Consider the following 23,311-nt stretch of genomic DNA (forward strand, 5'->3'; position numbering starts at 1 on the left):
GCCATAAAAATAGTATGTATGGAATTCTAAATTAATTAAAAATAAAAATTAAAAATTTCAGTGCAAATTTCAAGGTAAAAAGTCCACCTCATATATACGGATTTAAAAGAAAAATTTGGCGAGGTGCAGTGGTTCATTTCTGTAATCCCAGCATTTTAGGAGGCTGAGGTGGCGAGGACTACTTGAGGCCAGGAGTTTGAGACCAGCCTCGGCAACACGGCGAGACCTCATCTGTAGAAATAAAAAATAAAAGAAGATTTTCTTGTTGTAACCTTCCTTTTACTTAAACAAAACACAGAATCGAAAGAAAATGAAAACAAGACAACAAAAAGTTACTACGATACTAAACAAGAATATCCAGATAAAGAACAAACTCAGAGGCCAGGCGCGGTGGCTCATGCCTGTAATCCCAGCACTTTAGGAGGCCAAGGCGGGAGGATTACCTGAGGCTAGGAGTTCGAGACCAGCCTGGCCAACATGGTAAGATCCTGTCTCTATTAAAAACACAAAAATTGGCCAGGCGCGGTGGCTCACACCTGTAATCTCAGCACTTTGGGATGCCAAGGTGGGCGGATCACGAGGTCAGGAGATCGAGACCATCTGGCTAACACGGTGAAATCCCATCTACTAAAAATACAAAAAATTAGCTGGGCGTGGTGGTGCGCGCCTGGAGTCTCAGCTACTCAGAGGCTGAGGCAGGAGAATGGCGTGAACCCGGGAGACGGAGCTTGCAGTGAGCTGAGATGGCGCCATTGCACTCCAGCCTGGGCAACAAAGCAAGACTCTATCTCAAAAAAAAAAAAAAGAAAAAAAAAAAAAACCACACACACACACACACAAATTAGCTAAGCGTGGTGGCATGTGCCTGTAGTCCCAGCTACTCAGGAGGCTGAGGCAGGAGAATCACCTGAATCCAGGAGGCGGAGGTTGCAGCAACCTGAGATCATGCCACTGCACTCCAGCCTGGGCAACAGAGTAAGACTCCATCTCAAAAAAAAAAAAAAAAGAACAAACCACATAAGTGAAAGAGTATCCACTCTACTATAAGGCTCACTATTCACTGTAAAGGAACTGTGAAGCTATACAGTTAACTAAAAAGATGAAATTAAAGAAAATAAAAGCTGAAAGCTAAAAATCTAAGAATTCAAACCATAAGAATACTTTTTTTAAAAGTCCTTATCTTTCCGAATTGGGGGTGGGATGAGATTAATAGGATCTTAGGGTGCTGGAGAACAAAGACTATGGAAAAAGAATTTTAACCCCTAACCCCTTTCAACCCAAGAAGAATTTGACCCAGTGATTAAGGTGGCATATGACAGAGTGTATATTCCAATCTACTGGGTTCTATGGACATTCTTTGGTTAATGACATAACATATCCACTGTGATGGTTAATTTCAGGTATCAACTTGACTGTGTTGACAGATCCCTAGATGGCTGGTGAAGCATTGCTTCTGAGTGTGTCTGTGAGGGTGTTTCCAGAGGAGGCTAACATGTAAGTCTGGGAGTGAGAGGGACTACCGCCCTCAATGTGGGCAGGCACTATCCCATTGGCTGGGGGCCTGAAGGGAAAAACCCAGTAGAAGAAGGGTACATTCTCTGTCTCTTCCAGAACGGGATTCCCTCCTCCTTCTGCCCTTGGACATCAGAACGCCACGTTCTTCAGCCTTTGGACTCTGGGATTTGCACCAGTAGCCTCTTGGGGCTCTCAGGCCTTCAACCGTGGACCGAAAGTTCACCACTGGCTTCCTTGGTTCTTGAGACTCTCAACTTGGGCTAAGCCATGCTACCAGCTTCTCTGGTTCTCCAACTTGCAGATGGCCTATTGTGGGACTTCTCGGCTCCATAATCACAGGAGCCAATTCTCCTACTAAATCCTCTCTCATGTATCTATATAAATATATATTCAGTTGGTTCTGTCTCTCTAGAGAACCCTAATATATCCAGAGTCAAGGCATCTCTTTGAACTAGGGCATTTGCATAATTCCCACAGCATAAGACAAATACAGACATGTGCCCATGCTACTGGAATTCAACATAGTATATATAGCTTTTAATTAAACTTATGAAGGCATTAGAAACTGTACAGGTATCAAAAACCAATTTTACATACTTTTATCATGCAACGTATTATTGACAGGGTGATCTTGGTTTCCTTACACAGAAATTAATTAGTTGATTATGATGATTTAAGAAGCCTCCACATTCTAGCCTGGGCAACATGGCAAAACCCCACCTCTACAAAAAATACAAAAATTAGCTGGGCATGGTGGCACGCGCCTGTAGTCCCAGCTACTCAGGAAGGTGAGGTAGGAGGATCACTTGAGCCTTGGAGGTTGAAGTTGTAGTAGATGAAATCATGCCACTGCACTCCAGCCTGGTGACAGAGTGAAACTCTGTTTCAAAAAAAAAATTAGAAAAAAGTAAAGAAAAGAAAAGAAGCTTCCACAGTTAAGAGTGCAATGTAGTAAGGAGAAATGTACAAAAGTATTCAAATATCAGTAAGTTTATAATCAAGTTGGAGGAAGACTATCACATAAAAACAAGCTTTCTTAAATACTTCAGTTCAAATTGTAAATATAAACAATAATATACACCAGCAAATACAGAGAAACATTCAAACTAAAGTTATTTTTCAAGATATACACCCCCAAGAAGTTTTATCCTTATCTTAATCAGGTTACCAATGAAAATACTTTGCAACTCTTATTTTGTTTCCAAACTAGCTTACAAACCACACAAGGAAATCTGCCTTATTACACTGAGCTCATTTTGGACCCCAAACAGTATTACCCAGATGAGAAATCACATATCCAGACCTGCAAACGTACTCCTGGTTGCTCCTCAAAATCAAATCCATCCTGAAAGAAGGAAGATTTTCCCCCTACGGAAATTCCAAAGAATATCTCATACTCTGGAAGCAACCCCTAAAGAATTCCTCAGATATTTTAAGAAAAGGCAAGACTTCCGCTTCCAGAAAAGATGAAGTAATGAGAACAAGATTTATCCGCATACCTGAAACAACTAAGAAACTGGATGAAATATAGAAAACAGTTTTTAAGATACTGGCCACAGGCAGCATGGGACAGTGATGCGATCCCCGAGACACAGCAAACCAAGAAGGCGGCCTACACTTTTCAGGGCTTGCTGCCTCGGGAAAGTTTCCCAGTCACACAGCAGGGAGGGAAACCCAGGGGGAGCTCAGAGAAATACCTTTACTTGAGGAGCCGGAGCTAGATTCTGAAAAGGCCAAGGAATCAGAATTTTCAGTGTATAGTAGTGCTAAGAGAGAAAAGAGCTGCACAGAGAAAGAACTCCAGAGATCTGTAGGAGACCCTCTGAGTATTCAGCCGAGTTCAAAAACAGCACGTTTATGTGAGAAAACTGCCCTAAGCTGGGGAAATAACTACCCAAAATGATTAGAAGAAACAATCCTCGGAACTCACACAGGGCCAGGAATTGTGCCTAATCTCACCAGACAGAGTAAAAACCATCATTCATGGGGCACTACGTAGAAGACTCAGAAGATTCAGTTGCTTCAGTAGTGAAGAACATTATTCCGAAGTACTGTTCTGCTTCCATCTAACAGAGCTTAAAAGCAACACCCAAATGGATCAAACAGCGTCGATCCAGAACAAAGCTCAATAATATTTACAGAGATACAAAAAGATCCACCATCCAATAATATAAAACTTACAATGTTTAGCATCCAATAAAAATCACCAGACATGAACTGTATGCCAACAAATTAGAAAACCTAGATGAAATAGACAAATTCCTAGAAAGACGCAAACTACCAAAACTGACTTTATAAGAAACAGAAAATCTAAACAGGCCTATAATAAGCTAAATGTATAATAAAAAAAAAAAATTCCTATAAAGCAAAGCCCAGTGCCAGGAGAGGTAGCTCGTGGCTGTAGTTCTAACCATTTGGGAGGACAAGGTGGGAGGGTTGCTTGAGCCCAGGAGTTCAAGACCAGTCTAGGCCAAATAGCAAAACCCCACCTCTACAAAAACAAAATAATTAGCTGGGTGTGGTGGTACAGGCCTGTAGTCTTAGCTACTCCGAAGGCTGAGGCAGGATGACCACTTGAGCCTAGGAGTTCAAGGTTACAGTGGGCTAAGATCCACTCCAGCCTATGCAACAGAGCTCACTAGGGAATTCTGTCAAATACTTAAAGAAAAAGTATCAATTATTTACAAACCCTCCCTCCACCCCCACCCACCAAAAACAAAGGGAACACTTCCCAATTCATTCTGAGACCAGTATTACCCTGACTAGAAAAAGACACCACAAGAAAAAACACATACATACAAAAACAATACTATAGACCAATACCTCTTATGAACACAGATGTGAAAATCCTTAACAAAATATGCCAGCAAGTCAAATATAGCAATCTATAAAAAAGGATTATGGGTTAGGCACAGGGGCTCACACCTATAATCCCAGCACTTTGGAAGGCTGAGGTGGGCAGATCACCTGAGGTCAGGAGTTCAAGATCAGCCTGGCCAACATGGTGAAACCCCGTCTCTACTAAAAAGTAGTCAGGTGTGGTGGCACATGCCTATAATCCCAGGAACTTGGGAGGCAGAGGCAGGAGAACTGCTTGAACCCAGGAGCCGGAGGTTGCAGCGAGCCGAGATCGTGCCACTGTACTCCCGCCTGGCGACAGAATGAGACCCTGTCCCCCCCCCAAAAAAAAAAAAAGAAAGGATTATAAACCACGACCATGTGGGATTTATCCCAGGAATGCAAAGTTAGTTTAATACACAAAAATCAATGTAATATACCACATCAGTAGAATAAATGACAAAAACTACATGATCATCTCAATACAAGCAGCAAAAGCATTTAACAAAATTCAATACCCTTTCATGATAAAAATGCACAGAAAACTAGGAGTAAAAAGGAACTTCCTTAACCTGATAAAGGCCATCTTAAAAAAAAAAAAATCAGCTAACATCATACTTAGTGGCAAATGACTGAAGATCATAGTGGTCCCCCGAGACCAAAAACAAGGTAAATATCCAGTCTTGCCATTATTTATCCAGTACATTGTATATTCAGTACAATGTTTCGGCCAACATTGTACTGGAGGGCAGTTAGGCAGAAAATGAAACAAAGAGCATCTAGACCTAAAAGGAAGAATTCAAACTATCACTATTTGCAGATGACATAATCCTGTATAAAGAAAATCCTAAGCAATACAATGAAAAACTATCACAACTAATAAATGAATTCATCAAGTTTGCAGGATACAAGATTAATGTATTAAAATCCATTGTATTTCTACACATTAGCAGTGAACAAACCAAAAATAAAATTGCGGCCGGGCGCGGTGGCTCAAGCCTGTAATCCCAGCACTTTGGGAGGCCGAGACGGGCGGATCACGAGGTCAGGAGTTCGAGACCATCCTGGCTAACACGGTGAAACCCCGTCTCTACTAAAAAATACAAAAAACTAGCCGGGCGAGGTGGTGGGCGCCTGTAGTCCCGGCTACTCGGGAGGCTGAGGCAGGAGAATGGCGTAAAAACCCAGGAGGCGGAGCTTGCAGTGAGCTGAGATCCGGCCACTGCACTCCACCCTGGGCGACATAGCGAGACTCTGTCTCCAAAAAAAAAAAAAAAAAAAAAAAAAAATTGCGAACACAATTATATGTAAACTAACATTGGGCTGGGTGCGGTGGCTCATGACTGTAATCCCAGCGCTTTGGGAGGCTGAGGCGGGAGGATCACTTGAACCCACGAGTGCGAGACCAGCCTAGGCAACATAGCAAAACCTATCTCTACAAAAAATTAAAAAATTAGGCAGGCATGGTGGCGTGCACCTCTGGTCCCGGCTACTCAGGAGGTTGAAGTAGGAAGATCACTGGGGCCCGGGAGGTCAAGGCTGCAGTGAGCTGTGATCGTGCCACTGCACTCCAGCCTGGGTGACGGAGTGAGACCCTGTCTCAAAAACAAAAAACAAAAACAAGAAAGAAAAAAAAAAAACTTAACATCAAAAAGAATAAACTCTTAGGAATAAATTTAACAAAAGAAGTGCAAAACTTATACATTGAAAACTGTAACAGGTTGAAATAAATTAAAGATCTAAATAAATGGAAAAGCAGCAAATGTTCATAAAGCAACATTTTGTTTAAATGGCAATATTTGCCAAATTGATCTATAAGTTCAGCACAATTTCTATCACAATCTCAACTGACTTCCTTCTAGAAATGGACAAGCTGATCCTAAAATTCATGTGGAAATTCAAGGGATCCAGAAGGGCCAAAATAATTTTGAAAAAGAATAAAGTTGGAGGACTCAAACTCTCTAATCTCAAAACGTAATACAAAACTATGATAATCAGTGTATTGTGGTAATGGCATACAGACATATAGATCAGTGGAACAGAATTGAGAATCTAGAAATAAACCCTCAATTACAGCCAGTTTCACAAGAAAGTTGCCAAGGTAATTAAATGAATTAAAAGAATAGTCTTTTAACAAATGGGGCTGGAAAATATATCCCCATGCAAAAGAATGAAGTTGGACTCCTCCCCTACACCATACACAAAAATTTACTCAAAATGGATCAGAGATGTAAATCTAAGAGTTAAAACTATAACAATCTTAGAAGAAAATATAGAAGTAGATCACTGTGACCTTAGATTAAGCAAAGTCTACATAGATATGCCAAAAGCACAAATAGCAAAAGATAAAAAGAACTTTATCACAATTAAAAGTTTAGTGCATCAAAGCACACTATCAAGAAAGTGAAAAGACAACCTGCAGATTGGGAGAAAATTTCACAAAACATGTGTCTTAAAAGGGATTTACATCTAGATATATAAACAAATATTATCATTGAACACTAAGACAAGTAACTCAATTTAAAAATGGGCAAAGGATCTGAATAGATATTTCTCCAACAATGATATAGAAATAGCCAATGAGTGCACGAAAACATGCTCAAAATCATTAGCCTTCAGGCAAACGCAAATGAAAATACCATTTCCTACCCAGTAGGATAGCTGACAATAAAAGTGGCAGACAGTGAAAAGGACCTGGGGAGACTGGAACCCTCATATGCTGCTGGGAGGAATGTAAAATGGTGCAGCACTTTTTGAAAATAGTCTGATCGTTCCTCAAATGGTTAATTTAAAACAAAAATAATAATATATGGGCGGGAGCGGGGGCTCACACCTGTAATCCCAGGACTTTGGGGGGCCGAGGTGGGCAGATCACTTGAGGTCAGGAGTTTGAGACCAGCCTAGCCAACATGGTGAAAACCTGTCTCAAGTAAAAATACAAAAATCAGCTGGGCGGCTGGGCATGGTGGTGGATGTCTGTAATCCCAGCTACTCAGAAGGCTAAGGCAGGAGAATTGCCTGAACCCAGAAGGCAGAGGTTGCAGTGAGCCGAGATCATGCCACTGCACTCTCGCCTGGTGACAGAGTGAGACTCTATCTCAAAAAATAAATAAATAAAGTAAAAAAATAACAACATACTGTGAGATTTGTAACATATGTATAAGTAAAATGCATAACAATAATACAAAACCTGGGAGGGGTGAAATAGAGACAGCTGTAAAATTTTCTTTTGAAATACAGCTGTAAAGTTTTCTTTTTATTTTTGAGACAGAGTCTTGCTGTATTGCCCAGGCTGGAGCGCAATGGCTCAATCTCGGGTCACTGCAAGCTCCACCTCCCAGGTTCAAGCGATTCTCGTGCCTCAGCCTCCCGGGTAGCTTGGATTACAGGCACCTGCCACCATGCCCAGTTAATTTTTGTATTGTTAGTAGAGACACGGTTTCACCATGTTAGCTAGGCTGGTCTCGAACTCCTGAACTCAGATGATCCACCCACCTCGGCCTCCCAAAGTGCTGGGATTACAGGCGTGAGCCACCGTGCCCGGCCTAATTGTAAAGTTCTTTTTTTTTTTTTTTTTTTTTTTTTTGAGACGGAGTCTCGCTCTGTGGCCCAGGCTGGAGTGCAGTGGCCGGATCTCAGCTCACTGCAAGCTCCGCCTCCTGGGTTTACGCCATTCTCCTGCCTCAGCCTCCCGAGTAGCTGGGACTACAGGCGCCCGCCATCTCGCCCGGCTAGTTTTTTTTTGTATTTTTTTAGTAGAGACGGGGTTTCACCGGGTTAGCCAGGATGGTCTCGATCTCCTGACCTCATGATCTGCCCGTCTCGGCCTCCCAAAGTGCTGGGATTACAGACTTGAGCCACCGTGCCCAGCCTAATTGTAAAGTTCTTATAAGGAAAGTGATACTATACTATTTGAAGATAGACTGTGGTATCTAAAAGATGCATATTATAAATCACGAAAATAACACACAAAGAAATACAGCTAATTAACCAAAAAAGAAGATAAAATGAAATTTAAAAATACTTAGGGAAAAGGCAGAAAAAGAAAAATAAAGAATACATGGAACTAATAGAAAACAAATAGCAAGATAATAAGTTTAAGCCACACTGTATCAATATCACATTAAATGGCAATGATCTGAACAAAAATTGTAAAATCAAATTATTTTTAAAAAGCAAGACTCAGGCCAAGTGTGGTGGTTCACGCCTGTAATCCCAGCACTTTGGGAGGCTGAAGTGGGCAGACCACCTGAGGTCAGGAGTTCGAGACCAGCCTGACCAACATGGTGAAACCCCGTCTCTACTAAAAACACAAAAATCAGCCAGGCATGGTGGCGGACACCTATAATCCCAGCTACTCAGGAGGCTGAGGCAGGGAAATCGCTTGAACCCAGGAGGCAGAGGTTGCAGTGAGCTGAAATCTCACCGCTGCAAAAGCAAGACCCAATTATATGCTGCCTACAAGGCTACTTTAAAAACAAACAAATTTTTAAATGGGAAAAAAATATACTAGGCTAACGTTAATTAAAATAAAGCTGGGCTGGGCGCGGTGGCTCAAGCCTGTAATCCCAGCACTTTGGGAGGCCAAGATGGGTGGATCACGAGGTCAGGAATCAAGACCATCCTGGCTAACCCGGTGAAACCCCGTCTCTACTAAAAAATACAAAAAACTAGCCGGGTGAGGTGGTGGGCGCCTATAGTCCCAGCTACTTGGGAGGCTGAGGCAGGAGAATGGCGTAAACCCGGGAGGCAGAGCTTGCAGTGAGCTGAGATCCAGCCACTGCACTCCAGCCTGGGCGACATAGCGAGGCTCCGTCTCCAAAAAAAAAATAAATAAATAAATAAATAAAGCTGAAGTAGCTATAGTAATATCAGAAAAAGTAAATTCCAATGCAAAAAATGTTACCAGAAATAGTTTCATTTAATAAGGCCAGAGAGTTTAATCCATCAAGAGGTCATTATAGTTCTAAATATTTATGCACCTAACAACAAAATACATGAAGTAAAAACAGAACTGTAAGGAGAAATGGACAGGTCCATAATTGTAGTCGGAAATCTCAACACCCTTCCTCAATAATTGATAGAGTAAGTAGACAGCAAACTAGTGAAGATATAGAAAACTTGAACAACACTACCAACCAACTTGACCTAACTGACATTTATAAAACATTAAATCCAGGCCAGGCACAGTGGCTCACACCTGCAATCCGAGCACTTCGGGAGGCCGAGGCAGGTGGATCACCTGAGGGCAGGAGTTCGAGACCAGCCTGGCCAACATGGTGAAACCCCGTCTGTACTAAAAATACAAAAAACAAACAAAAGAATTAGGTGGGTGTGGTGGCACATGCCTGTAATCCCAGCTACTCGGGAGGCTGAGGCTGGAGAATCGCTTGAACCTGGAAGATGGAGATTGCAGTGAGCCAAGATTGCGCCATTGCACTGCAGCCTGAGCAACAAGAGCAAAATTCCGTCTCAAATAATAATAATAAAATAAATCCAACAACAGCAGACATACGTTCCTTTCAAATGAATGCACAAATAATATTTACCTAGACAGACCATATTCTGTACCATAAAACACATCTCAATACATTTTAAAGGAGTACCAAAAAGAATTCAAACAGCATAACTGCAGGCTACTATCCTTGGAAAAGTCTGCTTGTGAAAAGGTTGGCTCTTGGGTGGCATCTGGGAACCTAAATTTCAGGAATGTTTCCACCATTCTCTAATTGATAAGGGTGCTTTATCGTGTCTAAACTCTACATACCATGCGGTTTATGCAGAACACCTATTTTCCTACTGGGAACCTGAAATTTTGGTACATGCTAGGTAAAGGGTACCTACATAACTAATTCCTGATAAAAAGCCTGGATTCCTAGGCTCAGGCAAGCTTTCCTAGTAGACAACACTTCACACATATTGTTACAACTTGTTCCTGGGAGAATTAAGTGTATCCTGTATGTTCTACTGGGAAAAGACTCTTGGAAGTTTGCAACTGGGCACCTACCAGCACTTTTTCCCTTTTAATTTTGCACTGTATATTTTCACTGAAATAAATCTTAGTCATAAGTATGACTATATGCTGGGCCCTGTGAGTTCTCCTAATTAATCAGTGAACCTAGGGATAGTCTTGGGGACCCTAGAAACACAAAGTGTGTTCTCTGGTACAATAAAATTAAAGTAGAAATCAATAACAGAAAGATACATAGAAACCTCCGAGTATTTGGAAATCAAACAACACTTCTAAATAATCCATGGGTTGGCTGGGCATGGTGGCTCACGCCTGTAATCCCAGCACTTTGGGAGACCAAGGCGGGTCAACATGGCGAAACCCTGTCGCTAATACACTTACAAAAATTAGCCGAGTGTGGTGGCACACACCTGAACTCAGGAAGTGAAGGTTGCAGTGAGTGGAGATTATGCCACTGAACTTTAGCCTGGGCAACAGAGTGAGACTTTGTGTCCAAAAAAAAAAAAAGTCATGTGCATTTTTTATGTTAAACTTTTTTTTGTTAAAAAAAAAAAAAAAAAGCAAATGCTGGCCGGGCACAGTGCTCGCACCTGTAATCCCAGCACTTTGGGAGGCCCAGGCAGGCGAAGTTCGAGACCAGCCTGGCCAACATAGTGAAACCCCGTCTCTACTAAATATACAAATATTAGCTGGGCATGGTGGTATGCACCTGTAGTACCAGCTACTCAGGAAGCTGAGGCAGGAGAATCGCTTGAACCTGGGAGGCGGAGGTTGCAGTGAGCCGAGGTTGCAGTGAGCCGAGACTGCGCCACTGCACTCTAGCCTGGCGACAGGGCGAGACTCCGTCTCGAAAAAAAAAAAAAAAAGATACTACTCTGTCACGACCAATAGGGCTTATCCCAGGAATCCAGGGTTGTTTAATGTTCAAAAGTCAGTCAAAATAATTCACCATATTAACAGACTAAAAAAGAAAAAAACATATTTTAATATATTTTAAAAAGCACACCCAATAAACTTAATCTCCATTCCTGATTAAAAACTCTTAGTAAACTAGGATTAAAAGATAAATTCTGGAACCTGATAAAGTGTGACTATGAAAAAGCACAGATCACACCACACTGAGTGATACAAGACTAAATGCTTTCTCCCTAAGATGCAGGAGAAAAGCAAGAATGCCCACTTACACCACTTCTGTTCAGCATGGTACACGAAGTACTAGCCAGGACATTTTAGGTATGAATTAGAACTCAAAGACTAGAAAGTAAAATTGTCTTTCTTTGTAAATGATATATTTGTTTAAAACAACACCAAAATCTTGGCCGGGCGCGGTGGCTCAAGCCTGTAATCCCAGCACTTTGGGAGGCCGAGACGGGCGGATCACGAGGTCAGGAGATCGAGACCATCCTGGCTAACACGGTGAAACCCCGTCTCTACTAAAAAATACAAAAATCTAGCCGGGCGAGGTGGCGGGCGCCTGTAATCCCAGCTGCTCGGGAGGCTGAGGCAGGAGAATGGCGTAAATCCGGGAGGCGGAGCTTGCAGTGAGCTGAGATCCGGCCACTGCAGTCCAGCCTGGGCAACAGAGCAAGACTCCGTCTCAAAAAAAAAAAAAAAAAAACAACAACACCAAAATCTATAAAAATGCCATTAGAACTAGTGAATGCAATTAGCAAAGTCTACTTAATTCATTATCATCACAATCACATCAGTAAGAATAAACTATATCCAAATGAAGGGGGCGTTACTTAAGAAAGGCTTTCAGGAAGACAACATTTCGTGAAGGCTTTTTGAGAGTAAGGGGGACAATGAATTGGTAGCCAGAAGCAGGGAGAATATTTTACATAAGTCAAACCTTTATAGAGCACGGGGACAAAAAGAGAGAAAATAATATGAAAAAATTGGAGAAAAGATTGTACAGAAGGCACAGATTCAAAAGAAAGAAATGACAGTTGATAAATGGGAGCAGTAAACGAACTTGGCTCCAACAAAGGTGTTTGGATTTCACAGAGTAAGGACAGGTTGCTGAAGAAAGGAAAAGAAAATAGTACGTAGGAAATGTTTTCTGGGAGAAACTAGAAACAGGACAACTGATTAGAGAGCTATTTAAATAACCCAGAAGTAGACCAAGGATGATTTGGATTCAGGATGGTGGCATGAACATAAAAATGAGAAGGTCAAAGTCCAAAGCCACAGAGAAAAGAAAAGCTAAAGGATATGGCAATGTTTCCAGATTCAATGTGTCAGATTTCAAGATTCAAGTACTGGGCAGGTGGGTTACCAGCGACAGGGGACCCACACCTCTCCAGAGGGAGGTGAAGCAGGGGCCCCTCTCCAGCCTCCAGTTACCTTTCTGAAAAGCACCCTGAATTTTGATAAGCCCAAAGTCTGAAAAATAGGAGGTTAAAGGAAAACAAGAGAAAATGACATTAAATGCCCATTTTTCAGTACAGTCGGTCAGTCTAGAGACCGTCTGCTTCCAAAGCCAATGTGCTGCATTGGTTGGGTCCCGGCTCTGGCCAGTTCGGGAAGTGCAGGCTGGCACCACTACGTGCTGTAGCCGAGTCATGAGTTTTGGGGGACAGGTAGAGGGCCCCCTTTTTAAAGTTTTCAAACCATCCCTTACTGGCTTGAAATGTGATGTCTTTTACATCTTCATTCATTCTTCTTGTCTCTGTGATTTCTACCAAGAGCCTTTTTTACCATTTATGTTTTGTTTTTGTGTTCTGGTGTTTTAAAAGTAGTATTTTCCCCTCTGAGCCTTTCGGCTCCATACTGGGGTGTGGGGCATAAAAACATCTCCTCTTTCTAGAGCAGTCCGCAGACCCACCTGCATGGTTTAAGCTGGAATCAGTAAGTATTGTGGCCTTTTGTTTAAGGCAATAGAGCCAAACTGCAAGATAAAACAATGTAAATTTTAAACATATTGGTGTAAAAATATAAAACTTGTACAGCAAAAAGAAGCTTTATAAAATTGACCGAAGAGTAGATGGTGAAAGATTAATTTCAAACCTGTTGTCCATGGTATATCTAACAGGAGAGAGTCTTTATTTAGAAGGTCCATAGAGATAACATCTGAGTAAAACCTTCCTCAGGAAAAGGATGTTACTGAGCATGAGACACCATTAGCAGGATTTTCACAGGAGGAAGACATTTAGCTCCTCAGAGAGTAGCAGTTTCATCTTTTACTTTGGATTGCCTTCCTCCACATCAGAATCTTGTACCCAGCAAGTACCCAAGACATTTCTCTTGATATGCTGACCAGGGAGTCTCCAGGTTAGAAAGCCTGGTCCACTTCCAGTTTTTGAGGCTCGAGGATAGATAACATATATTTTTAAATAAAGACATGCCAGAACAGCATTATAAAAATTCTGGGCCGGGCGCGGTGGCTCACACCTGTCATCCCAGCACTTTGGGAGGCTGCGGATCACCTGAGGTCGGGAGTTCGAGCCCAGCCTGACCAACGTGGAGAAACACCGTCTCTACTAAAAATACAAAACTAGCTGGGCGTAGTAGTGCGTGCCTGTAGTCCCAGCTACTCGGGAGGCTGAGGCAGGAGAATCGCTCGAACCCGGGAGGCAGAGGTTGCGGTAAGCCGAGATCGCGCCATTGCACTCCAGCCTGGGCAACAAGGGCAAAACTTGGTCTTTAAAAAAAAAAAAAAAAAAAAGGCATGTTTTAAATGTACACATTTAATAAATCGACACCTCCTTTAGGAAAATAATTCAATGTAACTGTACTATTCACAAGATAAGAGGATTAATAAACATGTTCACTTGTCATAAACCACAGAGTGTGTTACCTGGTAACAAGTTTAAAGGTTCATCAGTATTACCTTTCAATCCTGTGACTTTATCTCTACTGTTTACACCTACTATGTGCAAAACATCCTAGTGGGTGCCATGACAAAACAAAGTAGCATAAGCTCATTTTGAGCTCAAGGTATCCAAGATGAGAACCCATGACTTCTTCTTACTCGGTTGAGATACTACGAGGAACTTCCAATGAGTATAGCCTACCTGTGCCCATGGGAGAAATCTGGTGGCCTTGTCCCATCAAATCTGCTACGATCTCCATTCAAGCAGCTTCCATTTTTCTTTCTTCCTTGGGTCCTTCTTCTATATCTTTTAATAGATTATAGATTTTTCTTTTTTTTTGAGACAGGGTATCACTCTCTCTCTCAGGCTGGAGTACAGTGATGCAATCCTGACTCACTGCAGCATCCAACTCCTGGGCTCATGCAATCCTCCTGCCTCAGCCTCTTGAGTAGCTAGGACTACAGGCATGTGCCATCATGCTCAGTTAATGTTTAAAACATTTTTTGTAGAGATGGGGTCTCACTATGTTGCTCAAGCTGATCTCGAACTCCTGGCCTCAAGTGATCCTCTTACTCTGTCTTCCCAAAGTGCTGGGATTACAGGCATGAGCCACTGCACCCAGCCTGATTTTCTATCTTACTTAAAGGTGTTGTTGCCTTCTCAACTTGGTCCTACATCAATTTTTCTCCATCCTTTCTCTTCCAAACATCTTGAACTAAACTGCACTCATTACTACCATTCCCCCTATCATCACTTAGCTCCTGAGTCCTTTGTTATATAGGTCAAATATGTACACCTAACTTGTAGAAATTGGCATTACGATAAATCAATTAACATCTTGTGAGTGTAATCAGCACAGCACTACCAGAGCATAATCACTTCTTCCTATTCTGAAAAATATCAAGCTCTGAATATGCAAAGCTGAGAAACAATTAGTTTAGCCAACAAGGTACGGACATCCTGCAACTGAAAGCAACTTAGCAGTAATAGAATGGAAGATGGCTAGAGATGGGGTGGATGGGGAAAGGAGGCACTACTTAAGAGTGACAGGGAGAGAAAAATGGATAGAAGTAGACAGAAAAGGGGCCGGGCGCGGTGGCTCACGCCTGTAATCCCAGCACTTTGGGAGGCCGAGGCGGGTGGATCACAAGGTCAGGAGATCCAGACCACGGTGAAACCCTGTCTCTACTAAAAATAGAAAAAATTAGCCAGGCGCGGTGGCGGGCGCCTGTAGTCCCAGCTACTCGGGAGGCTGAGGCAGGAGAATGGCGTGAACCCGGGAGGCGGAGCTTGCAGTGAGCTGAGATCCGGCCACTGCACTCCAGCCTGGGCGACAGAGCCAGACTCCGTCTCAAAAAAAAAAAAAAAAAAAAAAAAGGAAGTAGACAGAAAAGGAAAGAGACATTGAAAACAAAGAGGAGTAAATAAAGGAAAATGGGCTACATTTCCATCCAATTAATCTCCCTTTCTTCAAATATGGTTGAGAATTAAATTAATGTTAGCTCACTGAACCACTTGGAGATATGTAAAGACCTTCAAGCTGTAGGAACTGTCTTTCCCAGAACATACACCAGAGGCCCTTAGCGGTAGTCCTCTTTTCTGATTTCCTCCCTTTCACTGGTTCAGAGTCTGACCCATTTGAGATGGTATCAGCACTCACCTCAGGTGATCTAGAAGTCACTTCCTTTACTCTCTGCTCCTACAGATAAGCTTAAATGAGTCACCACTTTCTAATTCCACCTAACATCATTTGCATGGTTGCAGGTACACCACTGAAGCAAGTATATTAACTAGAAGTGACAAGTGCCATTGTGGTTTATGATTATCTTCTCTGAATGGTACTCTATGCCTATACGAATCCTAATATACAGGGTCAGATCATTATTCTAAGGTCATTTCCCGTCCTAAACTGCAGTGGAGTGTAAGAGGCTGAGTCTGACATATCACAGTTCAACTGTAAGTCAGCTGTTAACCCTGTACCCTAGTGCCAGCCTTGTAAAGCATACCTCTGTGCGGGTCATCTTCTCCACATACTAAAAACGTTCCCTCATGCCTCTGCACAGGCTGTTCTCTCTGCCTGAAATGGCCTTTACCTCCACAACTTAGTGCAAGTGTCACCTTCCCTGGGAAGGCTTTCTCAACCTCTCCCATCGTGTTGATGACCCTCCTTTTCATCCCCGCTGCACCCCTTGCACTGTCTATCACAGCACTTATTACACTAAATGGCACTCATCTGTGTCCACATCTGTCTCACCCACCTGGCTGTGCATTCCTTGGGAACAAAGATCTCCTTTCACCCCACCCCTGTATTCCGAGCTCCTAGCACAGCATTCAGCATGTCTATGCATTCAAATGTTTAGTGAGAGTGTCATCATGTCAAGCCCAAGCATATTTCTTTTCTTTTTTTGGAGACGGAATCTTGTTCTGTCACCCAGGCTGGAGCTCAATGGTGCAATATCAGCTCACTGCAACCTCTGCCTCCCAGGCTTAAGCAATCGTCCTGTATCAGCCGCCCAAGTAGCTGGGACTACTGGTGCGCACTACCACAACCAGCTAATTGTTTTTTTTTGTTGTTGTTGTTTTTGTTTTTTGTTTTTTGTTTTTGTAGAGATGGGCTTCACCGCATCACCCAGGCTGGTCTCGAACTCCTGGACTCAAGTGACCTGCCTGCCTAGGACTCCCAAAGTGCTGGCATTACATGCATGAGCCACCGAGCTTTGCCTAAAATGAGGTATTTTAGAAATTCCATTTTAAATTCTTTCTTTCTTAACTTCATTTGAAAAAATATTTATTGAGGATCTACTATGTGCAACTCACAGTGCTAGATGCTAGTGACACAAATGTGAATAAAACAGAGTATTTTTATTCATGTAGCTATTTTCCAGAAGGGGAAATAGAATATACAAATTAAATAATTATACAATTGATATCTTCTAATGTGGGGCAGGGTGATTAGGAAGTCATTAAAGAAGTGACACACACACTGAGCTCAGTATTGAAGAGGCATCAACTAAGGTTGGGCCTGGGGGCTTCCAGCTGTGGGAATAGCATGCTCAAGGAAGGGACCTTGGGTAGGGAAGAACATACATTTCAGGAACTTGAAGACGGTCAGTATGGTGAGAGTACAGTCAGCAAGGGGGAAGACGGCAGGAAAAGAGGCAGGGGACGTTGGCAGAAACTTCACTGGGCAGTCAGTGAAAAAGGCAGGAACACGAATTCGGGTTCTTATCAGGGTCTTTAGGCCTCATTGACAGTTTTTTGTTTTTGAGACAGGGTCTCACTCTGTCACCCACACTGGAGTGTGGTGGCACAATCGTGGCTCATTGCAACCTCCACCCCCAGGCTCCAGCTGTCCTCCCACCTCAGCCTCCCGAGTAGCTGGGACTATAGGCAGGCACCACCACGCCCGGCTAATTTTTGTATGTTTTGTAGAGACAGGGTTTTGCTGTGTTGCCCAGGCTGGTCTTGAACTCCTGAGCTCAAGATATTGGCCCGCCTCAGCTTCCCAAAGGGCAGGGATCACGGGTGCGAGCCGGTGCAGCCAGCCTTATTAACAGGTTTAAGCAGGGGAGAAATATGATCAGATTTGCACTTGTTTTTTAAGTAAATGTTTTAAATTAAGATATATACAGAACAAATCTGTAGTTTTAAAAGATTATTCTCACTACAGTTTCAACAATTCTCTGAAGCAGAGAAGTTCCTTCTTGCCAAAGAAAAAACTAAGGCTCTGCAAAGCTAAGTAACTTACTTCCAGTTATTTATTTAACAAACATTTGAGTGTCTACGATATGACAGACAGTACAGTATGTGTCTACGGATGCAAAGACGACTACAATACTCTCACTTAAGAAATGTGCAATCTAGCAGGAGAGGCAGACTAATAAACATGATATAATGTAGTCTATGTCAGAAATGAGTAAAGTCTAAGAGAACAGAGAGAAATTAAATCTTCCTCGGAAGAATTAATCATTTCACCTTTGTGTTCAAGGGGTTTGTTTTTTTTTTTCATACTGTAGTTTTTGAATTCTCAGTCATTCCTGCGCTTGGCACCCAGTATGCACTCAAGCAAATGTCAGCAATACAAATGAATCCAGGACTTTTGACTCCTAATTCAGAGACTCTCCAACTCTGCCCCAATTCTGGAAGACTTGCATTAATTATAATAATTATGGAACTATTTTGGACCTCTACTTTTGAAGCTGCTTTCGGAGCCTGTTTATAAACCACAAAGAAAGTCAGTCTCATTAAGACTGCAAACTTCATTAATGACCCAACCTGAAAATCCGTAACAATATCTAAACATTGCTATTTTGTTAAAAGAAAATCTACTCCAAACACATCGAGTGGTATACGTTAAATACCTAAAGCTTTTAGTATGTCAATCATACCTCAATAAGGTGGTTTGGGGGAAAAAGAAAGCACAAACTGGCATTCGGAGGATAGTGAAATGCTCCTATGAAGACAATCAAGCAAATATGACATATACTCCTTCATAATTCATGATCTCTGTCCTCAAAGGACTTACATATCAGTTTCTAACTGGAAAGACAAAGAATAGCACAAAAAAACAATAAAAGGAATAGAAGGTAACATTTGTTCATTTATTTAAAACATTTACACACTGCCTACTATAGGTCTGGTCAGAAACTGTTCTAGGGATGCAAAGGGGGTAAGATAAATGCCTGCTTTCAAGAAACTCAGTCTTATCGGGAAGTCGACAATACACAGGCCGGGCACGGTGGCTCACACCTGTAACCCCAGCACTTTGGGAGGCTAAGACAGGCAGATTGCTTGAGCCTGGGAGGTTGAGACCAGCCTGGGCAACATAGTGAGACCTCGTCTCTATAAAACATGAGACAGGTGTGGAGGTGCATGTCTGTAGTCCCAGCTGTTCAGAAGGCTGAGGTGGGAGGACTGCTTGAGCCCAGGAGATGGAGGCTGCAACGAGCCATGTTTGCGCCACTGCACTCCAGCCTGGGTGACAGAGTGAGACCCTGCCTCAAACAAAACAAAACAAAACAATACACAGCGTTGCTATTAAGCAGGTACACACAATGAGAACACCGAGGCGGTGTACAGCTGGAATCAATTCTAACTCATCAGACACCCATTCTTATGGGTCCATGCTTTATCTGTTGTTAAATATTGTAATATTACCTCTGATTATAATGTAAATTGGTAAATACTGTAAGTAATCACTATATGAAAAAACAATGATACCCAAAACATTGTTAAAAGTTTTCAGAGAATATGATGAGAACTTAAATTTTAATCTTGGGGTCCCCTTGTGTTTCTTGGCAAGGAAGCTTGGCACATTTGAATAAGTAAGCTGGTTCTAGGTGAGGGGAATAGTAACCAAAAGGCCAGTGGCTGGAATTACCCAGGTATGGCTCTTCAACTATGTGGAGAGCATGGTTTAGAGTTGTGCTGTCCAACATGGTAGCCACTAGCCACATGTGGCTACTGAGCGCTTGAAACGTGGTTACTCTGAACTGAGATGTATATGAGCAAAAAATACACTCCAGATTTCAAAGGCTTAACTAGAAACAAGAATGCAAAGTATCTCATTAATAATTTTTTTACTAATTACCTATTTAAATGATATTTTGGATATACTGAAGTCAATAAAATGCTATAAAAATCAATTTCACCCCTTTCTACTTTTTTAATGTGGCTACTAGAAAATCTATACAAATGTGGTTCATATTTGTGGCTTGCATTCTATTTCTATTGGACAGTGCTAGTCCAAAAACTTTAAATAACAAGCTAAAGCATTTAAACCCTCTAGGCAATGAAACACCATTGAAGGCTTTCAAACTTTAGTGCCTGTGGTCGATTTGGGAGGGAGCAGGAAACACAAACAAAGCGCTGTTTCAGGAAGATCAGTGTGGGGGCAACCTGCAGGGGTGAGACACTGGAGGCAGTTGTCAATATCAACAGGCTGCAAAATGTCAAAGGGTGAGCAGGCTCGGCTGGAAAGTATACAAGGTCTTTAGAAGGCCCACGCTGGGTGGAGGGAGGAGGAAGAAATCAAGAGCAGGTTGAAATATGGGAAGAATAACAGCTGCAAGTGCTGACCCCAGCCTGATCAACCAAGGTGCAATGCTTGTGGGACTTAGTGAGCTCAGCGCAGTTTACTTTAGATCAAGTATGGCTTAGTGATAAGGGCTTCCAGGCAGAGGTACAATTCAGAACAGGACTGGGGTCCTCTTTAGCAATTCTGGAATCTATCTCACTGTGGCAGGACTTCCAACAGTAAGATCAAGTCCCAGAGGAGATGGGGAGGAGGTAGGCAAGGCTACTAGAAACCGCAGGATAGGCTGGGCGCGGTGGCTCACGCCTGTAATCCCAGCACTTTGGGAGGTTGAAGCAGGTGGATCACAAGGTCAGGAGTTCAAGACCAGCCTGGCTAATATGTTTAAACCCTGTCTCTAATAAAAATACAAAAAAAATTAGCTGGGCATGGTGGTGGGCGCCTGTAGTCCCAGCTAGGTGGGAGGCTGAGGCAGGAGAATTGCTTGAACTCAGGAGGGGGAGGTTGCAGTGAGCTGAGATCAGGCCACTATACTCCAGCCTGGGCGACAGAGTGAGACTCCATCTCAAACAAAAGAAAACAAAACAAAAAAGAAACTACAGGATAGGCCGGGTGTGGTGGCTCACGCCTGTAATCCCAGCACTTTGGGAGGCCAAGGCAGGCGGATCATGAGGTCAGGAGTTCAAGACCAGCCTGGCCAACATGGTGAAACCCCATCTCTACTAAAAATACAAAAATTAGCCAGGTGTGGTGGCACGCACCTGTAGTCAGCTACTTGGGAGGCTGAGGCAGAAGAATTGCTTGAACCCAGGAGGCAGAGGTTGCAGTGAGCCCAGATCGCACCACTGCACTCCAGCCTGGGCAACAGAGCGAGACTCTTATCTCAAAAAAAAAAAACAAAAAACTACAGGATAGCAATAAATAACAAAAGCAAAAGACCAGACTTACAACACAGCCTACAAATATTTACTGGAAGTCTGCTGTATGCCTGACACTTGGCCAGGCTCTGGAGATACAGTGAACAAAACAGACATGGTCCTGAATCATGAATTGTGGAAAAATAACAGGAGCTCTGCCAGTCTTAACTGAGGGTGGATGGCGGCAGTGGGACGAGAGCATAAAGGAGAGCCTTTCTGAAGTGACAATTTAATCTGAACCTGAAGTTAGCTGGGTGAAGACTAGTGGGGAGCAGAGGAAGGACAGCCCAAGCCAAGAGATTAGTGCAGGTGTATACAAAGACAAAAACCTTAAGGCCGGAAAAGGCTTGGGCAATTTGAGGAACTGAAAGAAGGACCTTGCAGTTAAGATGGTCAGAGAGGAGGGCGGGGTATAAAAGAAGTGAGGGCAGGTTGGAGAGGCCAGAACACACAAGCCTCATAGGATAAAAAGTAAAATCCCAGCAGGGCGCGGTGGCTCACACCTGTAATCCTAGCACATTGGGAGACCGAGGCGCGCGGATTATGAGGTCAAGAGATCGAAACCATCCTGGCCAAAATTGGTGAAACCTCGTCTCTACTGAAAATACAAAAATTAGCCAGGCGTGGTGGCATGCGCCTGTAGTCCCAGCTCCTCGGGAGGCTGAGGCAGAAGAATTCCTTGAAACTGGGAGGCGGAGGTTGCAGTGAACCGAGATCGTGCCATTACACTCCAGCCTAGGCGACAGAGCTAGACTCCATCTCAAAAACAAACAAAAAAGCAAAATTCTAAACCGGCCCGAGTGTAATGGGAAGTCATAAAAGGGTTTTGACCACAAGGAAGTGGTACAATCCTAAAGGGATTCTAGGTGCTCCAGCTACCTATGCTCCTCTCAGGTCACTGAATCCGGGCTGGCTTGGCAGCAAAGGGGCAGCAGCCAGTATAACTGAGTAGCAGGATTCCAGGTCTGAAATAACAAGAGTTTACCATATGGCCCTCCAAATGCTCCAGGGTTGCAAACTTGAGAGGATGATGGCACCACTGAAAAACACTAATAATAACTAATAGAAACTAACAATAACTAACAGAAACTAATACTAATGGGAGGCATTACTTGACTTTCAACATACTGAGTACCAAGAAGTAGCAAAGAATGCCAGCCGGGCACAGTGGCTCATGCCTGCAATCTCAGCACTTTGGGAGACTGAGGTGGGCAGATCACTTGAGGTCAGGAGTTCGAGACCAGCCATGGTCAACATGGTGAAACCCTGTCTCTACTAATAATACAAAAATTAGCCAGATGTGGTGGTGTACACCGGCAATCCCAGCTACTTGGGAGGCTAAGGTAGGAGAATCGCTTGAACCCGGAAGGCAGAGGTTGCAGTGAGCCGAAATTACACCACTGCACTCTAGCCTAAGCAACAGAGCGAGACTGTCTCAAAAACAAAACAAAAAGAACGCCAGCAGGTAAATATGGATTTTGTTTTGGAGTATGGAAGAAAGGTGAGGCATGGATATGTAGGCTAGCATATACAGAGGTGATAGTTAAGTCTCATAAATAATACTTATGAGTATTAGAAAAAGAGAAAAATAAAACAATAAAAGGAGCCCTTAGTAAATGACCTTAGTGTTTCTCTCTGCGATAGAAGTCGGGAAAGGAATGATGCCCCAAAAGGTAAAAAGAAGGACAGTACGACGTCAGAAAAATGTCAGAAAAGGCAGAGCGTTAAGAAAGCTGACTGGGCACGGTGCCTCACCCCTGTCCTAGCACTTTGGGAGGCCAAGGCGGGAGTTCAAGACAAGCCTGGTCAACATGGTGAAATCCCTAAGGTCAGGAGTTCAAGACCGGCCTGGCCAACATGGCAAAACTCTGTCTCTACTAAAAATACAAAAATTAGCTGGGCGTGGTGATGCGCACCTATAATCCCAGGTACTTGGGAGGCTGAGGCAGGAGAATCGCTTGAACCCAGTGAAGTTGTGGCGGCGAAGGGTGGCGGAGGTTGTGGTGAGCCGAGATCATGCCACTTCACTCCAGCCTGGGCGACAGAGCGAAACTCCATCAGAAAGACAAGAAAGAAAGACAAGAAAGATAGATAGATGGATGGATGGATGGATGGATGGATGGAAGGAAGGAAGGAAGGAAGGAAGGAAGGAAGGAGAAAGGAAAGAGAAAGCTGTGATCCAAAGGGATGGGACAAGGGAGGTTTTTTTTGGAGTGATGGA

The 23,311-nt window shown here is 43.0% G+C and overlaps 1 protein-coding gene across 11 annotated transcripts in view; it reads right to left on the minus strand.

The window, feature by feature from the left end:
* TNRC6B (trinucleotide repeat containing adaptor 6B) overlaps positions 1-23,311 on the minus strand; it is a 297,709-nt gene that overhangs the window by 270,795 nt on the left and 3,603 nt on the right. The window lies entirely within an intron of this gene.

Source organism: Macaca fascicularis, chromosome 10 (genome assembly GCF_037993035.2).
Source record: "Macaca fascicularis isolate 582-1 chromosome 10, T2T-MFA8v1.1".
In the NCBI taxonomy this organism is placed as follows: Eukaryota; Metazoa; Chordata; class Mammalia; order Primates; family Cercopithecidae; genus Macaca; species Macaca fascicularis.